We start from the raw sequence: 23,787 nt of genomic DNA, 5'->3' as shown, positions 1-23,787 counted from the left end.
CTAGCTAAAGGTTTGTTGATCTGATTTATCTTTTCAAAGAATTAAATTTTGGTTTTGGTGATCTATTTTTTTTTTTCCTATTTCATTGATCTCTGCTCTAATCTTTTTTATTTCCTTACTTCTGCTTACTTTGGGTTTAGTTTGTTCTTCTTTTTCTAATTCTTCCAGTTTTGAGGTTAGGTCTCTGATTTGAATTCTTTCTTCTTTTTTAATGGAAGCATTTAGAGTTATAAATTTACTTCTCAGCACTGCCTTCACTACATCCCATAAGTTTTGTATGTTGTATATTCATTTTCCTTTGTCTCAACATAGTTCCAAAGTTTACTTGTGATTTCCTCTTTAACCCACTGGTTGTTTAAGAGTATGTTGTTTAATTTACACATATTTGTGAATTTTCAATTTTTTCCTCTGTTGATAATTTCTGGCTTCATTCATTTTGGTTGGAGAATATACAGCATATGATTTCAATATTTTTGAATTTATTGAGAATTGTTTTGTGGCCCAACATATGGTCTACCCTGGAGAGTGATCCATGTGCACTAGAAAAGAATGTATATTATGTTTTTGATGGGTGCAATGTTCTATATACGTCTGTAAGGTCTAGTTAGTTTAGTGTATCATTCGAGTTCTGTACTTCCTTACTGATTTCTGACTAGATGCATTATCAATTGTTGAAAGCGGTGTGTTCAAGTCTCCTAATATTATTGTAGAGCCATCAATTTTTCCCTTTAAATCTGTCAGAGTTTCCTTCAGATATTTTGGGGCTCTGCTCCTAGAACTATACATATTTATATTTGCTACATGTTACTTTATCAGTATATAATGGCCATCTTTGTTCCTTGTTACTATATTTTACTTAAAGTCTATTTTATCCAACATTAGTATTGCCACCTCAGCTCTTTTTTCATCACTACTGCAAGGTATCTTTTTTTTACATCCTTTCACCCTCAACTTACCTGTATCTTTGACTTTTAGGTAAATGTCTTGTAGACAGAATATGGTTTTTATCCATTCTACCAATAGCTGCCTTTTGACTACAGAGTTTAATGCATTTATATTTAAAGTCACTAATGATAATACAGGACTTTCTTCTGCCATTTTGCTATTTAGCCTTTGTAAGTCTTATACCTTTTTGTCCTTCACTTCCATTAATGTCTACTTTTATATGTATTTTTGTGTGTATGTTGTACCATATTTAGTGCCTTCTTACTTCTATATGGATATCTTTGTTATCTGTTCTTCCATGTGGTCATCATGGGGTTAAATTTGAACATCCTAAATAAATAACAATCATATTTGGTTTGATACCAGCTTAACTTCAACAGCATGCACATATACTTTTCCTATATTCCTCTGTCCCCACACCATTTTTAAAATACTTATTACCACTTATGTCTTTGTACTTTGTTATGTCCCCAAACCTAGATTATCATTACTTTTTAAGCATTTGCATTTTATCCCCTGTAGGAAGTAAGAAGTGGAATTAAATACCAAAAATTACTCTTTAATAATACTGACATTTATAATTACCCAATGGTTACCTTTACTGCAGGTCTTTGTTTCTTTTTGCTGTTTTGAAACACTGTCTAGTGTCCTTTCTTTTTAGTGTGAAGAACTCCCTTTAGCGTCACTTGCAGGGCTGGACTAGTGGTGATGAACTTCTTCAGATTTTATTTATCTGAGAATGTCTTAATCTCCTCCTGATTTTAGAGAGTCTTGCCATAGATAAAATTCTTGGCTGGCAGTTATTTTCCTTCAGGACTTTAAGTATTTCAACTCACTGCCTTCTTGCCTCCATGGTTTCTGGTGAGAAATTGGCATTCAATCTAATTGGGACTCCCTTTTACGTAACACATTGCTTTTCTTTTGTAGCTTTCAGAACTCTCTCTTTGTCCTTTGCATTTGATAGGGTAATCAGTATATGATGGGGTGTATTTTTCTTCATGTTTATCCTGTTTGGTGTTCTCTGGGCTTCTTAGATGTACATATTCACATCTTTTGCTAAGTTTGGGAAACTCTCTGTCATTATTTCTTTGAATCCTTCTGCCCCTTTCTCTCTTTTTTCTCCTACTGGGACTCCTATAATGCATGTATTGGTACACTTCATGGACTCTCTGAGGTTTCTTAGGCTATTTTCACTTTTAATATTTTTTTTTCTCCTCCTCAGCTTGACTCATTTCAAGTGTCTCCTCTTCGAGTTCAGTGATTCTTTCTTCTGCCAGCTCCAATCTGCTCTTGAAACCCTCTTGGGCATTTTTCATTTCATTTATTGTGGGCTTTAAATCCAGGACTTCTATTTGGTTCCTTTTTAGAATTTCTGCCTCTTCATTTAGACTCTCATATTGCTCGTTCATTGTTTTCCTGATATCCTTTAGTTCTTTCTCTATATTTTCCTTCATCAACTTGAGCATTTTTAAGGTCAATTTTTTAAAGGCTTTGTTCAGTATGTTCACAATCTTATCTTCTTCATTGGAGTTTTCTGTGGGGCATGGGCACCAATAGCCACCACATGGAAAGAGCCATTTACAGTTCTTTACCATAACTTATCAGCCTCTTCCTCCTGCTCATCCCTAGATGCTGTATAGTGTTCTTCTGGCCTCTTGAGTTGCAAAATAGTTATTTCTGACTGTGCTTGCCTATTTAATAATTGTTTTCATGGAGGACTGAGTCCAGGAGCTCCCTGTCTTTTGGGGAACTCCCCTGCTAATGGTGCTGGGTAATCTCCTCCAAGATACAGGCATTTTCTTGCTTTTGAATTTTCACTGCTTAGTAGACATTGCTACTATTGTTGATAACTAAATAAACTATGTTATATCATGTTATATCACCTACTACACCACAAACTTTTACATATGTATTTTTTTTAGTTTTAGTTTTCTGCAGTATCCTACTTCCTGAACTCTGAAGTAGAACATATGTGTTGAGTTTTGATATCTGCACTCAGTCACAGCTTCTTCAACATTAGTGGATAGAGTGAACCTGATAATTCTTAAAAGAAGCCATTGTTATGCAAAGTTATTTCAAAATTTCTAATGTAAAAGTTAATTTGAAATCTCTTTGAGAAAAAATATGTGATGCATATATATGGCAAAGTTTGTTAAAAATGGAATATTTCTCTCAAAATGTGTTTATTCTACTTTTTACATGAACTGGAAAAATTCACAAAAATTCTTTAGCACTACAACATATTAAATCCATGACCAAGTGATTTAAGGAGGGTCTATTCTATATGTAAATTTCTGTGTACTCCCAACATGCTTACTTCAATTTTGAAGATATGATTACTCTTTTTAAGTTACACTTTTATAATCCCATTCTATGGCATTATTTCTAATATTTTTACCCTTTTCCTTTTTAACCCCAAATAGATTATTGAATTGCAATCTTTATTGCTAAAATATAAATATTAAAAACATATATAAATGGATTAATACAATGATTTCATATTCAATCCATTAAGTTTAAATATTATAATAATATTCTGCCCCCTACTGAAATAAAAATATAGTATAATAAAGAAAGTGACTATACTGCCAAGTTTTTTTTTTTTTTTTAAATCTTCATTTTATTGAGATATATTCACATACCACGCAGTCATACAAAACAAATCGTACTTTCGATTGTTTACAGTACCATTACATAGTGGTACATTCATCACCCAAATCAATCCCTGACATCTTCATTAGCACACACACAAAAATAACAAGAATAATAATTAGAGTGAAAAAGAGCAATTGAAGTAAAAAAGAACACTGGGTACTTTTGTCTGTTTGTTTCCTTCCCCTATTTTTCTACTCATCCATCCATAAACTAGACAAAGTGGAGTGTGGTCCTTATGGCTTTCCCAATCCCATTGTCACCCCTCATAAGCTACATTTTTATACAATTGTCTTCGAGATTCATGGGTTCTGGGTTGTAGTTTGATAGTTTCAGGTATCCACCACCAGCTACCCCAATTCTTTAGAACCTAAAAAGGGTTGTCTAAAGTGTGCATAAGAGTGCCCACCAGAGTGACCTCTCGGCTCCTTTTGGAATCTCTCTGCCACTGAAGCTTATTTCATTTCCTTTCACATCCCCCTTTCGGTCAAGAAGATGTTCTCCGTCCCACGATGCCAGGTCTACATCCTTCCCCGGGAGTCGTATTCCACGTTGCCAGGGAGATTCACTCCCCTGGGTGTCTGATCCCACGTAGGGGGGAGGGCAGTGATTTCACCTTTCAAGTTGGCTTAGCTAGAGAGACAGGGCCACATCTGAGCAACAAAGAGGCATTCAGGAGGAGGCTCTTAGGCACAACCATAGGGAGGCCTAGCCTCTCCTTTGCAGCAACCGTCTTCCCAAGGGTAAAACCTGTGGTAGAGGGCTCAACCCATCGAACCACCAGTCCCCTATGTCTGTGGTCATGTTAGCAACCATGGAGGTGGGGTAGGCGAATACCCCTGCATTCTCCACAACTGCCAAGTTTTTATTTTCTGAATAATAATTCATCCATAAATTTTACTTTGTCTACTAATAAGCCTATATAATTCTTCATGATCACTTTTTTGCTGTTGGAAGGAAGAAAGGGAGAAAATCTAAAAACCTGTTTTTGATATTTTATTCAATATTAAGCCTTTAGGGATATTATACACTTTTTATTTAACCAATCACCCTACCACTGTGAGGAAACTCTTTAAACTTCAAATGTTATACCAAATATCAGCAAGGATTAAATTGTGAGATGAGGCAGGAAGGGTTACATTGGGGAACATGTCTTATTTAGGTTTTCATGATTTGATTTCATTTTGTTTAAAGTAAATTCCTAGATAATATGTATACATATTCAAAAATATAACTAAATAAAGTGATTTTTAATTTTTATTGTATTCAAGTATTGCAGATTATCAATACTGCAGATGTATTTCTTTTCAGATATTTAAGATATAACATAGAAATTGATGGGGGATTATACCACAATATTTTGCCTCAGTTTAGTGGAAATCTCTGATTCAAATCAGATACCAGTGGAGGTTTTACCCAGATCTCTCATGGGTAAGTAATTTGGAAATAGTATCAAAAGATTTGGCTATCTATTTGGAAACATATTTTTAGTGTAGAGGTAAATAGATCTATCTTGTATTTTTGTAACTATGAAATATTAGCTGAAGAAATGATGGTAGATGTAAATCTTGAGGCATGTGAGATTGAAATGCTGAAATCAGTTCTAATGGAGAGGAAGATAAAAAAGTTACTAGAAGGTAACTTACACGTGAACAACCTCCAATCTCTTCACCTTTCTTATCCCACTACCTAGCACAGAAGATGTTCTAAAATTAAGTCAGGAAGATAAAACAAAGGACTTTAGGAATGTATATTTTAGCCAGTTTAGGGTACTGGCAAGAAACCAAGTGGAAACATAATCTGGCTATATACTAGAAGGGAAATAAGAACAGTAAGAGATAAAATTGGTTAAACTCAGAAATCTATATGTCTTTGAAGACAAAGTTGAGGTGCTTCAAATTTAAATTAATTCTGATTAGTAAAGACAAATGCAAAAGAAAATATGGCCCGAATTCACAGAGACACATTACAAAAACAAAACAGGAGTTATTATCAACAGAGAAACATAAATATGGAAATAAATCTTCAAATCAATTAGGGGAGAGGATTAGAAAATAATAAGCTATACTGAAAGATGGGGGAATGCAAAATAGTATGTGCTCTGTCAATATTTGTTTAATTATAGTGAATTATTGAAAGGAGAAGTTTATATAGTGAGCAGCAAACAGGCTGGAGTTAAATGACTTTGTCACCACTGCTTTTTAGAAGAAAGTAATTATGAACTGTTGTTCAGAGTGGAAGGATGGCTGCCTGAGGAGAATGAGTTAAACATGTAGACATTTAACAGAAAAGCAAAAAGGTCTGTACATATATAAAATTATGAGAATAGGAAAAATGGATGCCTGCATTAAAATCAAGATGACGACAGTTTTGCAAAATTATAAAGGTTTTTTTAACGATGAAAATAACATGGAAAAGACAAAATATTTACGTATTTTTAAAGAGGTAAAAGAATCTTACTTGGTTACTTGGTTACCTGGGAAGACAGAACAAGTAATCAATCAAATTTTAATCACCTGGAAAAGCATGGGTACTATAAAACATCAACATGGTTTTCTGAATAGCAAGTCATGCCAGACCCATTTAATCTTGTTCTATGATAGCGCTACAGGCCAAAGAGACAAGGAAAAATTGATAGTGACAATCCATCTTGTTTTTAGGAGGTCTTGGAATATGCCCCTTGTCACATTTTCATTGATAAACTTGGAAAAATATAATCTTAACCACATTGATTTTAGGTGGATGGGTGCACAATGTGCTTGAATTTTAGACCAAAGTGGAAGAGAGGTTTCAATTTCAAGTTGCACTGATATCTTATTGTAGATCCCAGGCACCGATCCTGGGGACCAACTAGTCAACTGCTATTAGATGACTTGAATAAAATAATTTATAAATGTGTTCATCAACTCTCTAAGTAATTATAAATCTACTCATTCTTGTGTAAGGAGGAGATAAAAATTGAAAGAATGCAATGACATAAACAGCTACCAGGAAGAAATGTAATTGACAATGTCAGAATATTAATTGACAATGCTGTGCTACTTTGAAAATTGCCAACACTCCATAAGGAATTCTTAAAAGGACTTGAAAAAAAATCCATTTGCTTTTTCTTTGTTTCAGTTAATCATCATCAAGAAAATTGTTCCAGTTTTAGTCACTGGTAAATACTTTTTAAATGAATCCAGAGATAAAACTTGGTGTTTGTTTTCCAGTGTTCTGTGTTACTTTTGTAATTAGGGGATTTAGGCTCCATTTTAAAAGTATGGTTAAAAAGCAAGCAAACACATGGTTAAAAAGTAAACAATTTAGAGAAAATATAGAGGAAGATACACAGTGGAAAGTGTTTCAGGCAGTAGAAGAAACTGAAGATGGTGTCCAGAAGGAAAACTTCACAAAATGAGTATGAACATTTAATGAGAAGATACTAAGCGACGGCCACTATGCTAGGCTACTGCGTACATCATCTCACATAATCTTCACACTAACTCTTTACATAAAGGAGGAAAGAGAATACGAAGAAACAGACTGCCTGAATGTCCTTCCTTAGGAACAACCTGGGGTCAATAAGAAATAGAGTGTGAACCCTGGCACTGTTGAGACCTAGAGAAGGACATTCAGTAAAATCATTTAAAAAGAATTTACAGTGGGAGCTAAGGATACTTGTGATTCTGTCTGATCTGGAGTTTTCCAGATTTTTTTATGAGTGTCTCAATTTTTTCAAACCCTATGACATCTAATTTCGAATGTCCCTTTGTTTCATAGCCCTTATTGATTTTTGATCTTTCATTTTGTAATATTAAAATAATTTTACATTTTCATATCATAAAAAGAAACAAAGAAATGAAGAGGAAAGTGAAAATCACCAGCAGGCTGAGTACTGCTAAATTCTGGAATATTGCTTTTCAGATGGATGGATAGATAGAGGATGATTATATATAGATAGACTGACAGAAAGAGATATGTAATAAAATCTCAAACATATAAGAATGCAACATAGAAATCATGAATTACATGTTGAATTACAGCCTGATTTCTCACTTAAATATGCACCTAAATATACATTTAAATATGCATAAATAGTTATGTCATTATTTTTAAAGGCTGTATTATATACCATTGTATACAAATTCAATTATATACTGAGACAATTCCATATTGTATGTTGAATATGATTACATTTTTCCTTTTTATAAACAGCACTACAATCAATATTATATATATATATATATATATATATATATATATATATATCAGACTTTGCAGACTTTCAAGATTATTTTCTTATAATATCCTGGAAGTAGAAATGTTGTATCAGTAGGTAAGTCTTTTGTCAGATACCCCACCAGGAATGTTCATGCAGTCACTGAAAAAATATTTGCTATGTACTTTTTAAGGTGCTAGAGTCATATGGCTGTGAACAGGTTCTCTGCTCTTAAGGAGCTTACATTCAGTTGGCAGAAATAGACAATGAATAAATGAATATAAAATAAAATATCAGACTGTTAAGTGCCATGAAGAAAATAAAACAGGGTGGCATGAGAGTGGGTAGCCAAGGGACCACTTAAGATTAGGGACTCTGGGGAGGAGATGTTTAATCTGATAAAAGAATGGGAAGGAGAAGCCAGGTGGGAAATTGTACAGTCAAAAGGATCTGAAAATCGAAGGAGTCTGGTAGCCAAGGACCAAAAAATAGGGCCCCTGTGACTAGAGCATAATGAGGTGAGTGAATGATACGAGGAAGAAAGACACTGGATTATGCAGGATCTGGGAGGCCAGAGAAAGAAGTGAAGATTTTATTCTGAATGTGATGGTAAGTTACTGAATGATTTTAAGTCATAACTTAATTAGTTACAATATACATATATTAAAGTACACAGATTATAAGTATATAGCTCAATGAATTATTCACAAATTGAACATATCCACACAGTCCCCAGATCAAGGGAAAAAAAGGACCAGCATTTCTGAAGCTGCCTTTAAGCCCTCTTTCAGTCACTACTTCACAGCAAGGGTAACTTCTATCCTGACTTCTAATAGCATAGATTAATTTTGCCTGTTTATATAGATAAAAATCACACAGTAGATACCTTCCTTTCCTTCTTTGCTTACAATTATGCTTGTGAAATTCATGAATATTTATGCATCCACCTGAAGAGATGATGCAGATAACAAAGGAAGGGATCTCACCGGTGAGCACTGGGGTACTACAACATTTGGAAGATGAGCAGAACAAGAAGACCCAACATACAGATATAGAGCATTCAGTGAGGTGAGAGGAAAATTAGAAGAATGTGGTATCATGGCCAAAAGAAAAAGGTCTTGAAAAATAGGAATGATTAACTGTGGTCAAAGATGAAGACAGATATGTACTCTTGGATTTGACATCATAGAAGTCATAGACAAGAGGTATTTCACAGAAGGGAATGGGAAGTGATGAGGTCAAGACAGTAAATGCAGATAATTCATTCCAAACGCTAACAAAGAATATGGAGTCAAAAGAGGACTTTTGAGATGGTAAAGACTACAGCAACTACTACAGTGTTTGTATGCTGCAGGAAATTATCTGATAGAGGGGGAACATTTGATGACACAGAAGGGATGGGAAAATTGCATGAATGATGAATTTGGGGTGAAGGGGGATGGAATCAGAGCATAAGTATGTGCTTACCTATAATAGGAGCAGAGGTACTTCATAGGAAGTTTCAACAGGAAGAAAGACAGCAGCTATGGTGTAGATCCAGGTAGGTTGGTGGATTTGGTGATGGAGAAATGAGAGTTCTCACATTCTCTGAAGGTCTATTTTCCCACACACTCCCGTACAACAATGTATATAATCAATCTTACTGATCTTTTAAAAACAGAGTTGAAAATTTTTATCTCATTTTAATTTGTACATATATGATATTTAGAGAGGTAGGGGATTTTTCCTTTATTTTATTGGCCATCTGGATTTTTAAATTGCTTATTAATCTATATTTGTTCTTTGTTCATTCAAAAATACATTTGTTTCCATTGCATAAACATTAACTTGCCTTGATACTACCTTCTTAGGTGCCTTAATTTGTCCTTCAAAATTACATAGATACTGTTCTACTGTCTTCTGTCATAAAACATTGTGAATGTCAAGTCTAAAGTCATAATGATAGTGTCCCTTTATGGACACTATGTTTCTTTTTCAGAGCTGCTTTCTGGAATTTTTTTCTCTATCCTTAGAATTTAAAACTTTCACCAGTATATGTCTCAGGGCTGATTGCTTTTCATTAATTTTGCCTTTGAACTTTAAACCCATCCTTCAGCACAAGGAAATTTTCTTCTCTTTTATGTGACTATTATTGCTTTCTTTTTCCTTTCTTTTTTTTTTTTTTTTCTTTTTTTTTCCTATCATCTGCCATCTTCTTCAGGACTTCCTGCATGGTGGATCTCTGCTGCCTGTCTTTGACATCTTACATTTTTTAATAACTTTTAACTCTTTGACTGTTGCTAGTTTTCTAATTTCTTGCAGTTCTGTAGGTTGGAAGTCTGACGGGGTCTCACTGGACTAAAATCAAGGTGTTGGCAGGGCTGAGTTCCTTTCTGGAAGCTCTAGAAGAGAATTCATTACCTTACTGTTTCCAGCTTCTAGAGGCTGCCCGATGTCTTGACTCAAGACCCCTTCCTCCATCCTCAAAGACAGTAACATTGCATCTCTTTGTCCCTTCTTTGATAGTCACATCTCCCTCTGGGAAAGATTCTCTACTTTTAGGGACTCATGTGATTAGATTGGGCTCACCTAGATGATCCAGGATACTTTCCCCATCTCAAGGTACTCAACCTCAATCAAGTCTGCAAAGTCCCTGTTGCCCTGTGTGGTAATATATTGACAGATTCTGGAGATTAGACCATGGATATCTTTGTGGGGGGTCATTATTCTGCCTACCACAGACTGTTTTCTCATCATTCTGGAAAAATTTCCCAAGCCTCTTTTTCATTCATCTGTTTTGGTCTTTTTTTTTTCTTCATTGATTCTATTCTTTACAGCTCCCATTTCACCATCTAAATTCTGCTATGGCATTATTTGTTTTCTAAAATTCCTCATTTCTTTCAACTATAGATAGAATCTCAAACTATTGCCTTATCATGGCATTCTTTATCTCTTGTTTCCTGGAGTTTTGGTTTTTGTTAATTTCCTTGAAAGCATAAAGTAGTTGCTTTCTATTTTTTTCTTTACTATTTTCTGTGTGAAGTTCCAAAGACTGCTCTTCATCTACCTTTTGCATGCTATTTTCATTTTCTTCTTTTTTGGTTGAAGAATTTCTGGTTAGAATTCATTTACTTCTGCATAGATTCCATTCATTTTTTGAATGAGGGATGTTGCTCTCTGCCTGTAATTTTCCCAAAATAAGTGGATTCTCTATAAGTTTCCTCTCTATTTATATTGGAAAACTTTGAGTTCTACATGAAAAATTTAGGCTGACTACTTGGAGATTATAGATTCTGTCATTCAGGAAACTAAAGGTAGTGGGGAAGGCATTGAGACCTTGAACGGGCCCATACAAAGAAATTTGTCTATGGGTTTTGTTCTTTCATTTCTTGAACCCATGCTACTGCCACCCTATTTGGGGGTGAATTGACCAGCTTGGTGAGGCGTCATATTAGAGAAAGGCTCCAAGACCAGCTGGCTTTTCATTTGGGGCAGCCCCATGTCTATCTCTCCTACAGGCATGCTGTCCTGCTTTTGGTTCACAGCTACAACAATGGCTTCAAATGGACAGTCCTCAGATATCCATGGCCTACCTCACTGCCAGTCTTCCCATCTCCAGGTAAGAAAGAGCTCATCCAAGTTAGTGGACATGCTCATAAGAAGCTGAGTCATCTAGTCTGCTAAAGGGGATTCAATGCAGTGATCCTTTTCTTGCCCCCAAATTCCTCCTCAAACCTGCAGTCCCCACAAATAGAACATGATGTATTCATCAGCTGACCATCCTTTTAGCATTAATTATTTTAATATTCATTCCAGCACCTTTTGAAAAATTATATTCAGTTATTCTAAACAGCTACTGGTGTGTGTGTGTGTGTGTGTGTGTGTGTGTGTGTGTTTTGGGGGGTGGGGTGTGGTGTCTAATCCTAGCGATGCTACTATGTTTCCCAAACTCTCATGGTTGGTGGGTCTGTAATCTAATTGCCACTGACAGCTTTGCTTCTCTCTGTATTATCTGCTAAACCCACCCTTGCTGCTACTCTCTCTTCCTTTTTTTTTTTTTATCTCATGTAACTTGTGTCTTCACACTTCCTTGTTTTTGTTCTAATCTCTGTGGGATCAGGATGCTGTGCTCTGGCAAAAACATGTTCTGAGCTCTGAGGCAATGGAAGGGAAATTTTAAATTCCTTCAGTGGGAAAAGTGTTTTTCTGCTTAAATCTCTGATCATTGATCAGAAACATAGATGTTCTTCCTCTTCTAATGTAACATAGTAAACTCCTCCCTCAAACAGTATTTCATTATCAGGAATTGCTTCATCAACCCATGCTCAATATCACAGGCATGTTGCCGAAAGGTACAAAAAAGCACTTCAGATTTCTGAGGAAAAATGGGACTACTCCCAATTGTTTCATACAGTTCTTATAAATGAAATCATAATAACAGAGTACTACTAATAGTGCTATCTGTAAATGAGCACTTAAAATGCAGTAGGTACACTGCTCTATGCTTTACATGTGTTGCAAACATCTACCATGGTGACTGCCACACTGGGGGTACATCATAGATGCTGAAATGAAAATATACTGCAATGAAGTGAGAGAGATGCAAAGATATAGGAAGAAACAATGATATATCCCACAGAAGAGAGAAGAAACTAATACATTATAGGTGGAAGAAGGGAAGTGTCAAAGATTCACCACAGCAGAGAGTTACAATCAGACCCAGAAGTAGTAACCAGTTTCCAGGTGAACAAAGGAGAGCAAGTTTTGTTTTAAAGTACTTTGCAGGCTTATTTAGCCAGAACAGTAACAATATATCTAAGCTTTTATTTCCATGTGCTCTTATAGTTTGCCTAGAATCAGCATTATAATTGTTTTTAACCATATTAATAGTGAGAATGGAGAAAGATTATCATGAAGTCATACATAGTATTTTGTTAACTGTTTTTTATTTCCTTTTTGGCTTTTTGAGTTACTGACACATTAGTGCAGCAAAACATATGTAGGGTCAATTCATGCTGAATAGTTATTAGAAACCATGATAACAAAAGTCATTACACTGCAGTTCAGTTTTGACAGTAAAATTTCTGCAACATTATCACAAATCCTCATGCATTAGTGCAATGATCCTTATTATAGTTTCATATTAGAATCAAAAGATTGCTGTAGCATGATGGATACAAAAAGTCAAGCAAGCCAAATTCTTTTCTGCTTTTACAGATAACATTTTTTGTTCTTTTTCTATGTACATCATGCAGACAGTGGCTTTATTTTATATACTTTTCTCAATAATCTATGAATACATCGCTTATCTCTTTCTTTAAAATGAGGATTTTTCCTTGAAAGACCACATAATATTTTTTACTACTAGCACCAAAGGAAATAATGTGAAAGTGATTTCATATCTAATGCAACCTCACAAAATTCTAAACACTATATTATTTACTGAATGACTATCTTTCCTTTTCTCAGATAATGTTGGTTGTCTGTATATGTGTTTTTTATCAGTGCTTTACTATGAGGTAATATATAGTACAACATTTAAAAACAAGTACACCTGTTATATTCAGGATTAGTTTGATAGGAAAGCTGTGAGAACTACTGTTCAACCAGCAATGGGAACATTTTTTTTAATGTCTCTCTGTCTATAAATTTTTCCATAGTCACTTATTAACAAACTCTTAGATTGTACAGGTAAATTGCTTATGTATTTTTGAGATAATGCTAGTTTATTCAAGGTCAATTTAAAGAAAACAAGAAAATCTAATTTATGATCTAGTGACTCATGAATGAGTTAAGAAACTTCCAAAAATTAACTTCTTCCTTAGTAGAAGACTAAGGTTTACACAGGTATACTTATTCTAGGAATAAGAACACTTAGAACACATTTCCCTTTATGCAAAAATATGTTCTCTGGAAATTTGGCTATAAATAAAATTCTGCTTAGTTGAGTTATAAGGGAAATGATTGTGGGGCCTGCTATGTTATCAGAGCTGCTCATGAGGTGAAGGTACAAATAATCATCCCTGAATTATCTGATGTTCTTTATAATGATTGTTCTTACATTTGAACACACATATTAACATACCAATATAATACTTTAGTTTGCTAAAAATGAATTCTTTCTTATAATGATAAGACAGAAAAGCAAGGATTAAATCTTTTAATCATTGCATTGCTGATATGTTTGTGGTTAAGAATATTTATTTTAACTCAGTTAATCTGTTTTCTTTAAGCCGTTGTTGGTTAACAGAATGTGAAAAATCTTACAAGGTATTTTAATTTTTGCAAAATTTTCCTTCACATAGGGTAATCAACTTTCCTTCCTATAAAGATTCCCATTGCCATGGTACATGATATATTAATATACAGATAATGATAAAAAAAAACATTTTTGAGTCTCATTCTCTATTGAAACCTACAAAACTGCTCAGTGTGTTGCATAATCTCATTCAACCTTCACAATAGTTAGTTGATAGTTTCTGACCATTTTACAAAGTAACAAACCCAAAATTTGCATATAGTTTGGTCAGACTCTAAAGATCATTTATTCTCATTTTCTAAAGTTAACAATTTTATTATAGACTAATAATATAGAATTATAAGAAGGACTCAGTATATGAGTTAAGAATTATTTATCATTATAAATTAGTCAGCCTCTAATATACATGACTTCGCAAACATGTTTTCACATGCAGCTACATGTGAAAATAGCAGAAAATGTCCACGTGAAGAATAAAAGAGATGGTCCTAGTTTTTTTGATGTGGCCATTTTTGCATATAAGTTTATAGTTTGAAGCTCTGTATCTCTTATATAATATTCATCCCTTTTATCAAAATAATTCTATGATACAGCTTTTATTGTTGAATATCAGTCTTTCATGGCTTTTTCTCTGGAATCCAGAGCTAACTGTATTTCCTTAACTATTTTCACAATATTTTTTCTTGTTCATCCAATTTGCAATTGTCTTTTAGCTAATCTCGGTACCAAAACCTGGGTATCTTCTACTGCCAAGTATTTCCAATGAAATTTGTACTGAACATTGCCCCAATTATATTTGTTTGGCATTTAAATCTAAATGTTTGCTTTCTTGTTCTGCTATTTAACAATTCTTAGAATTAATAGGAGGTAAGCCTGAGAAATTCTTTAACAAAAGGTTGTAATTTCTAAAGATGTTACAGGTCAGTTTTTACAAAATATGTGTGATTTCTCCATTGTTCTAAAGTATTATTTAAATTCTTTTGTAGCACAATGCCTCCTTAGTAGTACACTTTTTTTTCTAGGATAATTCTTATTTCTCAATTGCTTTGAAAATACCAGATAGAATTCCAAAATACTGCCGTTCAGCTAATAGTTCAAATCAAATCAGAGATTCATTTGCTGCTTAATTTTAGACACTAAATTTCCACTGGGCAGACAGGTTTGGAAGCCCCTAATCAGTTTATATAGATGTCTTACTTTCTGTCATCAGTGATAATAGCATATATTTGTGCATTTATTTATCTATTTATTTTAATAGCTTTTTGTGCTTTCCTGTGTTCTTTAGATGTAAATTGTGATAACTTCCTCCTTTAGAGAGTTTTTGTAAAGTTAAATGAATTAATATTTATGAACTGTTTCAACAGTGCCTAAGAAAATATTAAATGCTTATCTTAATTCCAATCTTTTGCTAAAAAGACAAAAGTTTTAATGCTAAAAATGTCACCTTGGAGTTGACAATCTCTAGGGGGTGATAAGATTGTACCCATGAAACAAGAAGTGAACAATACAAAAGATTAGAATGGCTAATTATTCTGGTAAATAATAATAATAAAAACAGCAGCAGTAATAAATATAACTAAAATAAACAAAAGCACTGGTCTGAGTGCTTTGTAAGTTTTTAATGAATGGTCAGAAAAACTTTATGACATAGGTTCTATTATTATTCTAATTTTATAAGAGTAGGAACCAGAGACTCCAAGATATAAATAAACTGCTGTAAACCATGGCTATCAAGTAGCAGAGCAGGATTCAAACCCAGGCAGTTTGGCTCTACTCTATGCTTTATTGCCTATTTGATAACCAAATCTTTGATTAAAAATGATTTGTGTACATCTCAGAAAGGTTTCCTACAGAAAAAGGGTATGCAAATATTAATGTTCTTGCTGTATTTTGTTAAATTATTCTTCATGGAGAACATTTCAAAGTAGTTTCACCAGTCCTTGCAAAAACTAGATATTATCATTTAAAAATATTGTGCTAAGCTGGTGAATGAAAATACTATCATGTTTTAATTTATATTTCCTTGACTACCACTAAGGATGACCCTCCCCCCATTTTATTTATTAATTGCTTTCTATTTCTTTAAATATTCAATAATGATAAGTCATACCAAGACAATACCTGCCTGAAGACTTTTTCCATTTTTCTGTTAGAGAAGCAATCTTCTAAGTGATTTTAGAATAGCATTCTATGTGGCAAAAATATTAGCTCCATATTTGTCAAATATGTTGGAACTATTTTCTCATATTATTAAACCTTAAATTTTGCATATGGATTTTTTTTTAATTTATAGACATTTTCATTTTCATGTCAGTAAATCTATAGATGAATTGTTTTAAGACTCCTTCCCTTGCATTATGTTGTTAAAACCTTTCTCCACCCAAAGTTAAATAAAAATTCAACTACATTTTGTATTTAATTCTTTAAACATTTGTATTTTTTTAGCATGGCACTTGTAGGATATATTTGTTATTTTGTTCCAAAATATACAACATGCTCTACACCATTTTGCTAAAAATATTTTGTACCTGCTTATTTGCATTTCCACATTTTTATGTAATAAATTGCTTTGCACATTAGGGCTTCTTTCTAGGATTTCCATGATACTATTGAACTTTCTGTCATTTCTATAACATGCTAGATCTTATTGTAACTTTATGGTTAGTTTCAGAAAAAGTGAAACAAATCTGCCCTCATTATTTTTTCCATAATTTTCTTGTCTGATTTCATGTCTCAATGTGGAATTATTTTATTGGTTTACTTTAGTTGGAAGTGCTTTAAATATTGCAATGTGAAGATGCCAGTTCCCAACAAATTTAGTGAGTGTTGTCATGGCATGTGCTGCATCATCCTCTCTGTCTGTAGAATTTTACAGATTTCTTTATGTAGATTCTAATAATACTTCATGTTATATCCTCTTACATGAAATTTTTGGTCATTGTAGCTATCAGAAATGGAATTTTTTATAAGTTTTAATTGTTTTTGTTAGTATAAGATTTGGATACAATTGCCCTCTAACCCATATGTCATTGCTAACTCTATTCTTCATGACTTCTTATATATTTACTTATAAACATAACTTCTATTCTGTAACCCCTTTTAACTTTACCTGGCCAATTAGGTGTTTGCTCTAATTGTTCTATTCCATGCAACATCTGTATGTTTTCCTAACTAATTATCATAATGTTATCACTATTCCCTACACATCTGTTCTCTCTACCTATAATTCATCCCATATTCCCAGATTGTATCAACTATTTAATAACTAATACAGACTAGAAGGTCATTTTATAATAATATAGCCACACCAAGATTTGGTAAAGAAGTGAGGGACATATGTTTTTCTAAGGGATAATAATATTAATAGCCATATCTTTTATATATAGAATATACAATTTGTAAAAAAAAACTTTGGTAGGGGCTTAATATTTAAATCATATTTGTGTTTCCTGGGGTTGTTGAGGAGATTAAATAAGATTACATTTAAAACAGCAAAGTGCATAGCACATAGTAAGTATTTCATAAATATTAACTATTACAATTCTTTTTTATAATTATTTTGCTAGAAAGACAGTAATAGTCCCACTTCACAGAGGCTTAGAGGTTCATGAAACAAGTTGTCCACAGCTATGCTACCCCACCTTCACTAAAACTCTGAAGAAAGAGCAAATGACATAAAGAAAACTTTTATCATATGAATATGCATTTTCCATATTAATATTTATTTTACCAAATGATTATGATACAGCTCTTCCCTACAGGGAATGAGAAGTTAAGGCTTAAAATGTATAGGGTTCCTATTTGGAATGATGGAGATGTTTTGGTAATGGATGGTGGTGATGGTAGCACAACATTGTGAATGTAATTAGCAGCATTGAAATATATATCTGAATGTGATTTGAAGGGGAAATGTTAGATTATATATATATGGTAAGAGAATAAAAATTAAAAAAAAAATCCATGGGATTACACTACACAGTGAACCCCAAGTTAAAGCATGGACTATAGTTAATAGTACTATTATAAAAGTGTACTATCATTAGTTGTAACAAATGTTCCACACCAATGTAAGGTGTTGATAATACAACAGTATATGGGAATCCTGTATTTTATGCATGATTGCCCTGTAAACCCACACCTTCTCTAATAAAGAAATAAAATCATACAGCTCTGCAGATTTGGGTAAAGATGATTACAAGAGCAGCTTTTTAAATGTTTATGTCATTGTGATGCATATCTGCAGTTCAACAACTAAAAAAACCATTACACTGACACTACCAGAATTGCAAATCAATTGTAGCTCTAAGTCATGTATTAGCCAAGGTTAAGAAGAAAATATACCTTACTACCATAGGAGGTGCATACAGTGAACACTTTTACTTGTCTTGTAATTTTTTAAATGGTTTTTGAGAGAGAGAAATAGGATTATTTGCTTTTACAGCTGCACTACGGTGTTAAAAAGTAAGTCAGGGTTCTGAATCAGTATGGATTTCAAAGATCATAACCTATTTGTTTGAAAATATTCCAAGTTTTTCTAAGGCTTTACAGGTAGTATAATGAACACTTTATTTACTTCTTTATTAAGTTATATGTAAGCAAAATTTCCAGAATATAGGATTTATGACATGAACTTCTCTCTTATTTTACACAGGGTAATGTTTTCTAAGGTTTATGCCACTGAATTCTAAGTCCATCAGTTGTAAATAGTTTTCCCAAGGAAAAAGGTAAGGTATCCAGGGACAAAATAAAATTCAGGGTCTTCAGAGTTCACAGGCTTCTTAAAATGAGATTTCTCAGTCTTTAATATGAAAATGTTTACGTCTTTAACAGATAGAATACCGTGTTTCATATACATATGTGCATATGTATATAATGATATCTCTATCTTATCTGTATCTATCAGGGTTTCTTAACCTCAGCCCTACTGGCATTTTGAATCAGAAAATTCTTTGTTGTGGGGGTCTGTATTGTGCATTGTAGGATGTTTAGCAACATTCCTGGCCTCAACTTACTAGATACCAGTAGCCCTCCCCCACAAAGATGTCATAATCAAAAATGTCTTCAGGCATTGTCAGATATCCTGATATCCCCTTGGGGGCAAATGAGCCTCTGGTTGAGAACCACTGATATATATATCAGTGTTTGAAATATTTTTCCCTTAGTGTCTTTGATAGGCCAGAGATCCCATCACACACAATAAATCACTTTTCAGGTGTTGCTAACATCAAAAATCTATTCATTGTATGCAACTTCACCTGAAGGTTTGCTCAAAATTGCATAAAAGATAATTAAGTCTCAATTCACTCAAAACTGGTACTGGACTGAAGAATAGATTGAATTTAAGCCAAGTCCCGAATACACTTAGTTTCTGTGTGTCCCTCTTGGAAATGGAAGGGAGATGGACCCCTGGCTGCCCACTCATGTCTCAGGAATAACAAAAGCTCTTCAGCAGTCTCTTGAGAGAGCTCTTTAGAGAAAGGGACAGTGGGAGTTAATACAAGCTTATCATTCTATGAAGTATGGCAATTATTTTAGAACAAATGTGTGTGTGTGTGTGTGTGAATGTGCATGCATGAGCTTTAAGAAACAGAGGCAGGAGGTGTATGTGTGCTCTGACTAAAAGACAGAGGCAGAATATGGCAAGGGTCTTCAAATAGCTGTTGTAGACAAAATTATTGAAAAATTGTATGGTTTTCTTAGCAAAGAAATGTATTTCCTTCTACACTGAAATAAGCACATAGAATTCACCACCCAATGTATATACGCACACACACACACACACAAAAACAAGCAATATACAAGCTTATAAAAGTGAGAACCAAAAACCTTTACATTTCTCTAGGAAAATAATTTGTTTATTGCTAGAATTGACCTTGTCTCATTGAATCAATCTAAAGTAAGTATTAGAAGAAACCACATTTAAAAACTGATGAAAGAGAGAGTAGAAAACATGCTATTGAAATCTATAGATGATACAATTTTTGAGAATTTAAGATGGAAAATTTGACCAATAAGACTTAGGAAATACAGATTAAATAGAAAAAATCTAGGGTTCTTCCCTTGCTATGGAGAAGAGAGGAAGATGCTGTAAAGCTCTAGTTATATGCGATATTCTAGGAAAGAATCCCATGGAATCTGGGAACCATAGGCTTAGCATGAAAGCAGGGATGAGGTTGCATATCCTGTGCTCTCTATTGTATCATTGTTAGTATAATGGGTGATTAATGATTTATTTTGAATGAATAGACTCAGAAGTATCCCTTAGAACCCAGGGTACTCTGTTCCAGATTAGTCCTCTGATTTATTTCCCTAACATGCTTTTTTTAAAAGCCCAGGTTACTTGAAGATGATGCTCCAGTCAGAGCAAATCCACGGTGGTTACTCTTCCTACATCTTAGCTACTTGTCCAGGGCCCTTCCTAAACGAAGTCAGCACGCTTAAACCTCTGGAAAACACACACACACACACACACACACACACACACACACAGCACATGTCCAGCTACAGTGTGTTGGAAACAACTGTTTAAAGAAAACCACCATAAGTCAGCTTTTGCTTTTGATTAGCTGTATGTGTGGCAAATAACTGAATCACTCACCCTGGCTCTAAGTATTCTCATCTATAGGATAATTTTTAAAGAGATTGTTCAAATTTCTAAGGCTGCTTCTGGTTAAAAACTTTTGCAATCTAAAATTATGAATCCTATGTATAATCACTGTTGAAATTAAACAGCTTCTAATCAAATTGTGTAGTCCTTCCCCCATCTCCATCTCAGAAAACCATCATTAAAAAAGTGGTTACAATTAGGAAATTAGAAAAAAAATAATCAGTGAATGATGAATCAGAATTGGTTACAGTTGGACACCAGAAACAAGAAATATCATTTATGTGGCTTTTACATTCTTTAGAAAGTCTGATGATAACCTATAAAATTGTTCCATAATGCTATAGTAGAGAGGTAGTGTTATGGTTATGAAATGGGTTAGACGTTAAGAAGACCTGAGTTTGACTTCCATCTCAGCCAGTCTCTCTCTACCTGTGATCTTATGATACACTTAATATCAGTTTCTATACTTTATATTAGGGATGATGATGATAATTATAGAAAATCTTCCAGGATCATTGGATGGCATTACAAAGATAATGTTTGCAAATTGCATAACACAGATACCTGGTATATACAAGAATTTTTTAAATGATGGCTGATTGCATAATAATTTTTATTCCCTTAATTTGAAAGCAGTGGGATTTGGAGTAGGCAAGGATAAGCCTTACAACTGGTTTGACAAAAGAATTAAGAACATATGTTAACCAATTTTGGAAGAGATCTCAGTCTTCGGAAGAGTTTTCAGTTAAGTGAGTGTATCAAGTTACTGCTTGATTAACTTACCTTTCTCTGCAGGCCTGAATAGCAAGAGCTTGAGATGGCACTTAAACAAAGGCGTGGTGATTTCATCAAAATATCCATAGATTTTTTTTTTACAAGAAAATATTATTTAAAATATTTGAAAGATATTTATTAACATTTCTATCTGCACATAGAATTAAACCTTGCTTTCCAGATTCTTTTCTTCGTTCACGTTGAGTGTTATTTTAATTTTGAGATCTGAGAGGTTTTAGACTGGATTCTATTCTTTGATTACTCAAGAACAGAGCAAAAAGAATTTTACATAATTATTTCTGCCTCTATCTGGCTTTTAACATGGCACATGCTCCCCAACACTGGAAGGTATCAAGAAACACATGTAAATAAAGCACTGTAATTTATCACCAAGAGACAAGGACTAGAACATTCTAATTTTTAAGTATTGTGTATCTAAAATTGTAATACGGAAGGGAACATTACTTTGAATTTTTTATTTGTTCAACTCCTCCATTCCATTCTTTTCTCCTCCTGGCTTTAAAAGACAGGGAAATATGAAAATGTATAATTTATGTAGAAAGAATAATACTGCCTAAGAAGCACAAAACTTAAAATATAATTATTTACCATGTTGAAAGGATTGCATGTTCAGAAGCAATAAAATTAATCTAAAACAGGACAAGGGTACACAAAATTCCTAAAAGTGAGATCCATTTTATCTGACAAGGGAAACAGAGGTTGAATGATGCTTTTGTGTACCTAAAACTAAACTGGCCAAAGGATTAAAACTTGCTTATATGGGAAACGTTGCAATACCAAGGAAATGGACTAAAATATTAAAGGGTTTTCTCATTTTTGATGGCCGAATTCCATCCTGTAAGCAGTGCATTAGACACTAATGACATACGATTTCTCACTGACAGATTTAACAGCATCAATAAGGCCTCTCTGTCCATTGCAGCAAATTGATCCTACATGACACTGACAAGGGCAGCCTGCACTTAATGACCTCCACCGCTGAAGGATGAAAATGAAAAATGACTGGAAGAACAAATAAATCTTTGAAAGTTTCCCTGAAACAGGTGTGCTAAAAATGATCTGTTTGAGAGATCACAAACATAAACCCAATTTCCTAGCATGCCCCATTGTCCGTTTGTTAACACCAAGGTCTCTCTCTTCATATCTTACCTCGAGATTTACTTTAATTCCAAAAAATGAGATCAAGACAATCTTCTTCTTACTTTTATTCTATGGAAATACTACTTTAGGGCTCTCTCTTAAAGGCATAAGTTCCTCACTATTTATGCAGGTATCTAATATATTTGTCCTTTGCAACCAAAAGATTCTGTATAAATAGAAAGCATGTGTTCATAAAATTTATTTTTCTTTCCCCCCTGATTAGAAAAGGAAATACAGTATAGCCATTGGTTATTTCTCCTCCCCAGTTTTCAGCAACGAATAGAACATGTTTAACCTCAATAATAATGTCAAATACATGAGATGAATTGAACAAATTGTTCATAGATGCATTGATGTCCTTTGAATCCCATACAATGGTAAGAGGGCACTAAGATTTTGGCAGATAGTTGCATTCTCAGTTTTCCAGAACACACTTCTTTCTTGTTCTACCTTCATCTTGCCACTTTTTCAATAACATTTTTAAAGAGAAAAATACACCCTTCTCTCCCCCAATACATTCAGAAGATTTAACTATGAAGAGAGTAGAAGGATAGAAAATACAGGGTTGCTGATAAGTAGCACATCAGAAGGAGCATAATAGTTTCTTGCAGTTGCATAGCATCCCTTTATTTTCAATGTAATTTATTATGGATGTATACTTTAACTCCTTATCAATTACCCTATGAGGCACATCTTGTTTTCAGTTGAGAAAATTGAGGTCAGAAAGGGTAAACCCCAGTCTTCTGCCTTGCCATTAGTCCACACTAATGAGGGATAAGTAAAGTACTGGAATTCTAAAACCTTAATTTATTGTACAATAATATGGATGATACCAATAGGAGAAAGGGTCTATTAGCCTCCTACAGATTTTTATGGATAGGTGAATTGCTAAAAAATAACCATTCCTCTATTTTCTGAAATTTAAATCCTGGGTGAGAAAAAAGATTTGAAAGGCAATAATTTTTCTTCTCACAGAGTATTTGGCAAAGAATATAAAGGAAGTGGCTGTAGCTTAACACTCTGGTAATTGAGTTCTCTCTTCCTTCCTGATTTATGACATACTGTTTATTTTACTTTTTTACTTTTACCAATGGAAGATTTTACAAAAACATTAAGAATTCCCAGAGATTTTCAGTAACCGGTGAATGTCAGATTTTTCCCCAAGTTTCTGATTGATCCCCATCTCTAATAAAAAAATAGAAATTAAAA

At 33.7% G+C, this 23,787-nt stretch overlaps 1 protein-coding gene across 1 annotated transcript in view; it reads right to left on the bottom strand.

The window, feature by feature from the left end:
- Positions 1-23,787, bottom strand: part of CCDC178 (coiled-coil domain containing 178) — a 513,958-nt gene that overhangs the window by 145,927 nt on the left and 344,244 nt on the right. The window lies entirely within an intron of this gene.

The sequence above is a fragment of the Choloepus didactylus genome, chromosome 16, assembly GCF_015220235.1.
Source record: "Choloepus didactylus isolate mChoDid1 chromosome 16, mChoDid1.pri, whole genome shotgun sequence".
Lineage (NCBI taxonomy): Eukaryota > Metazoa > Chordata > Mammalia > Pilosa > Megalonychidae > Choloepus > Choloepus didactylus.
This window is presented reverse-complemented; position numbering and strand designations above follow the sequence as displayed.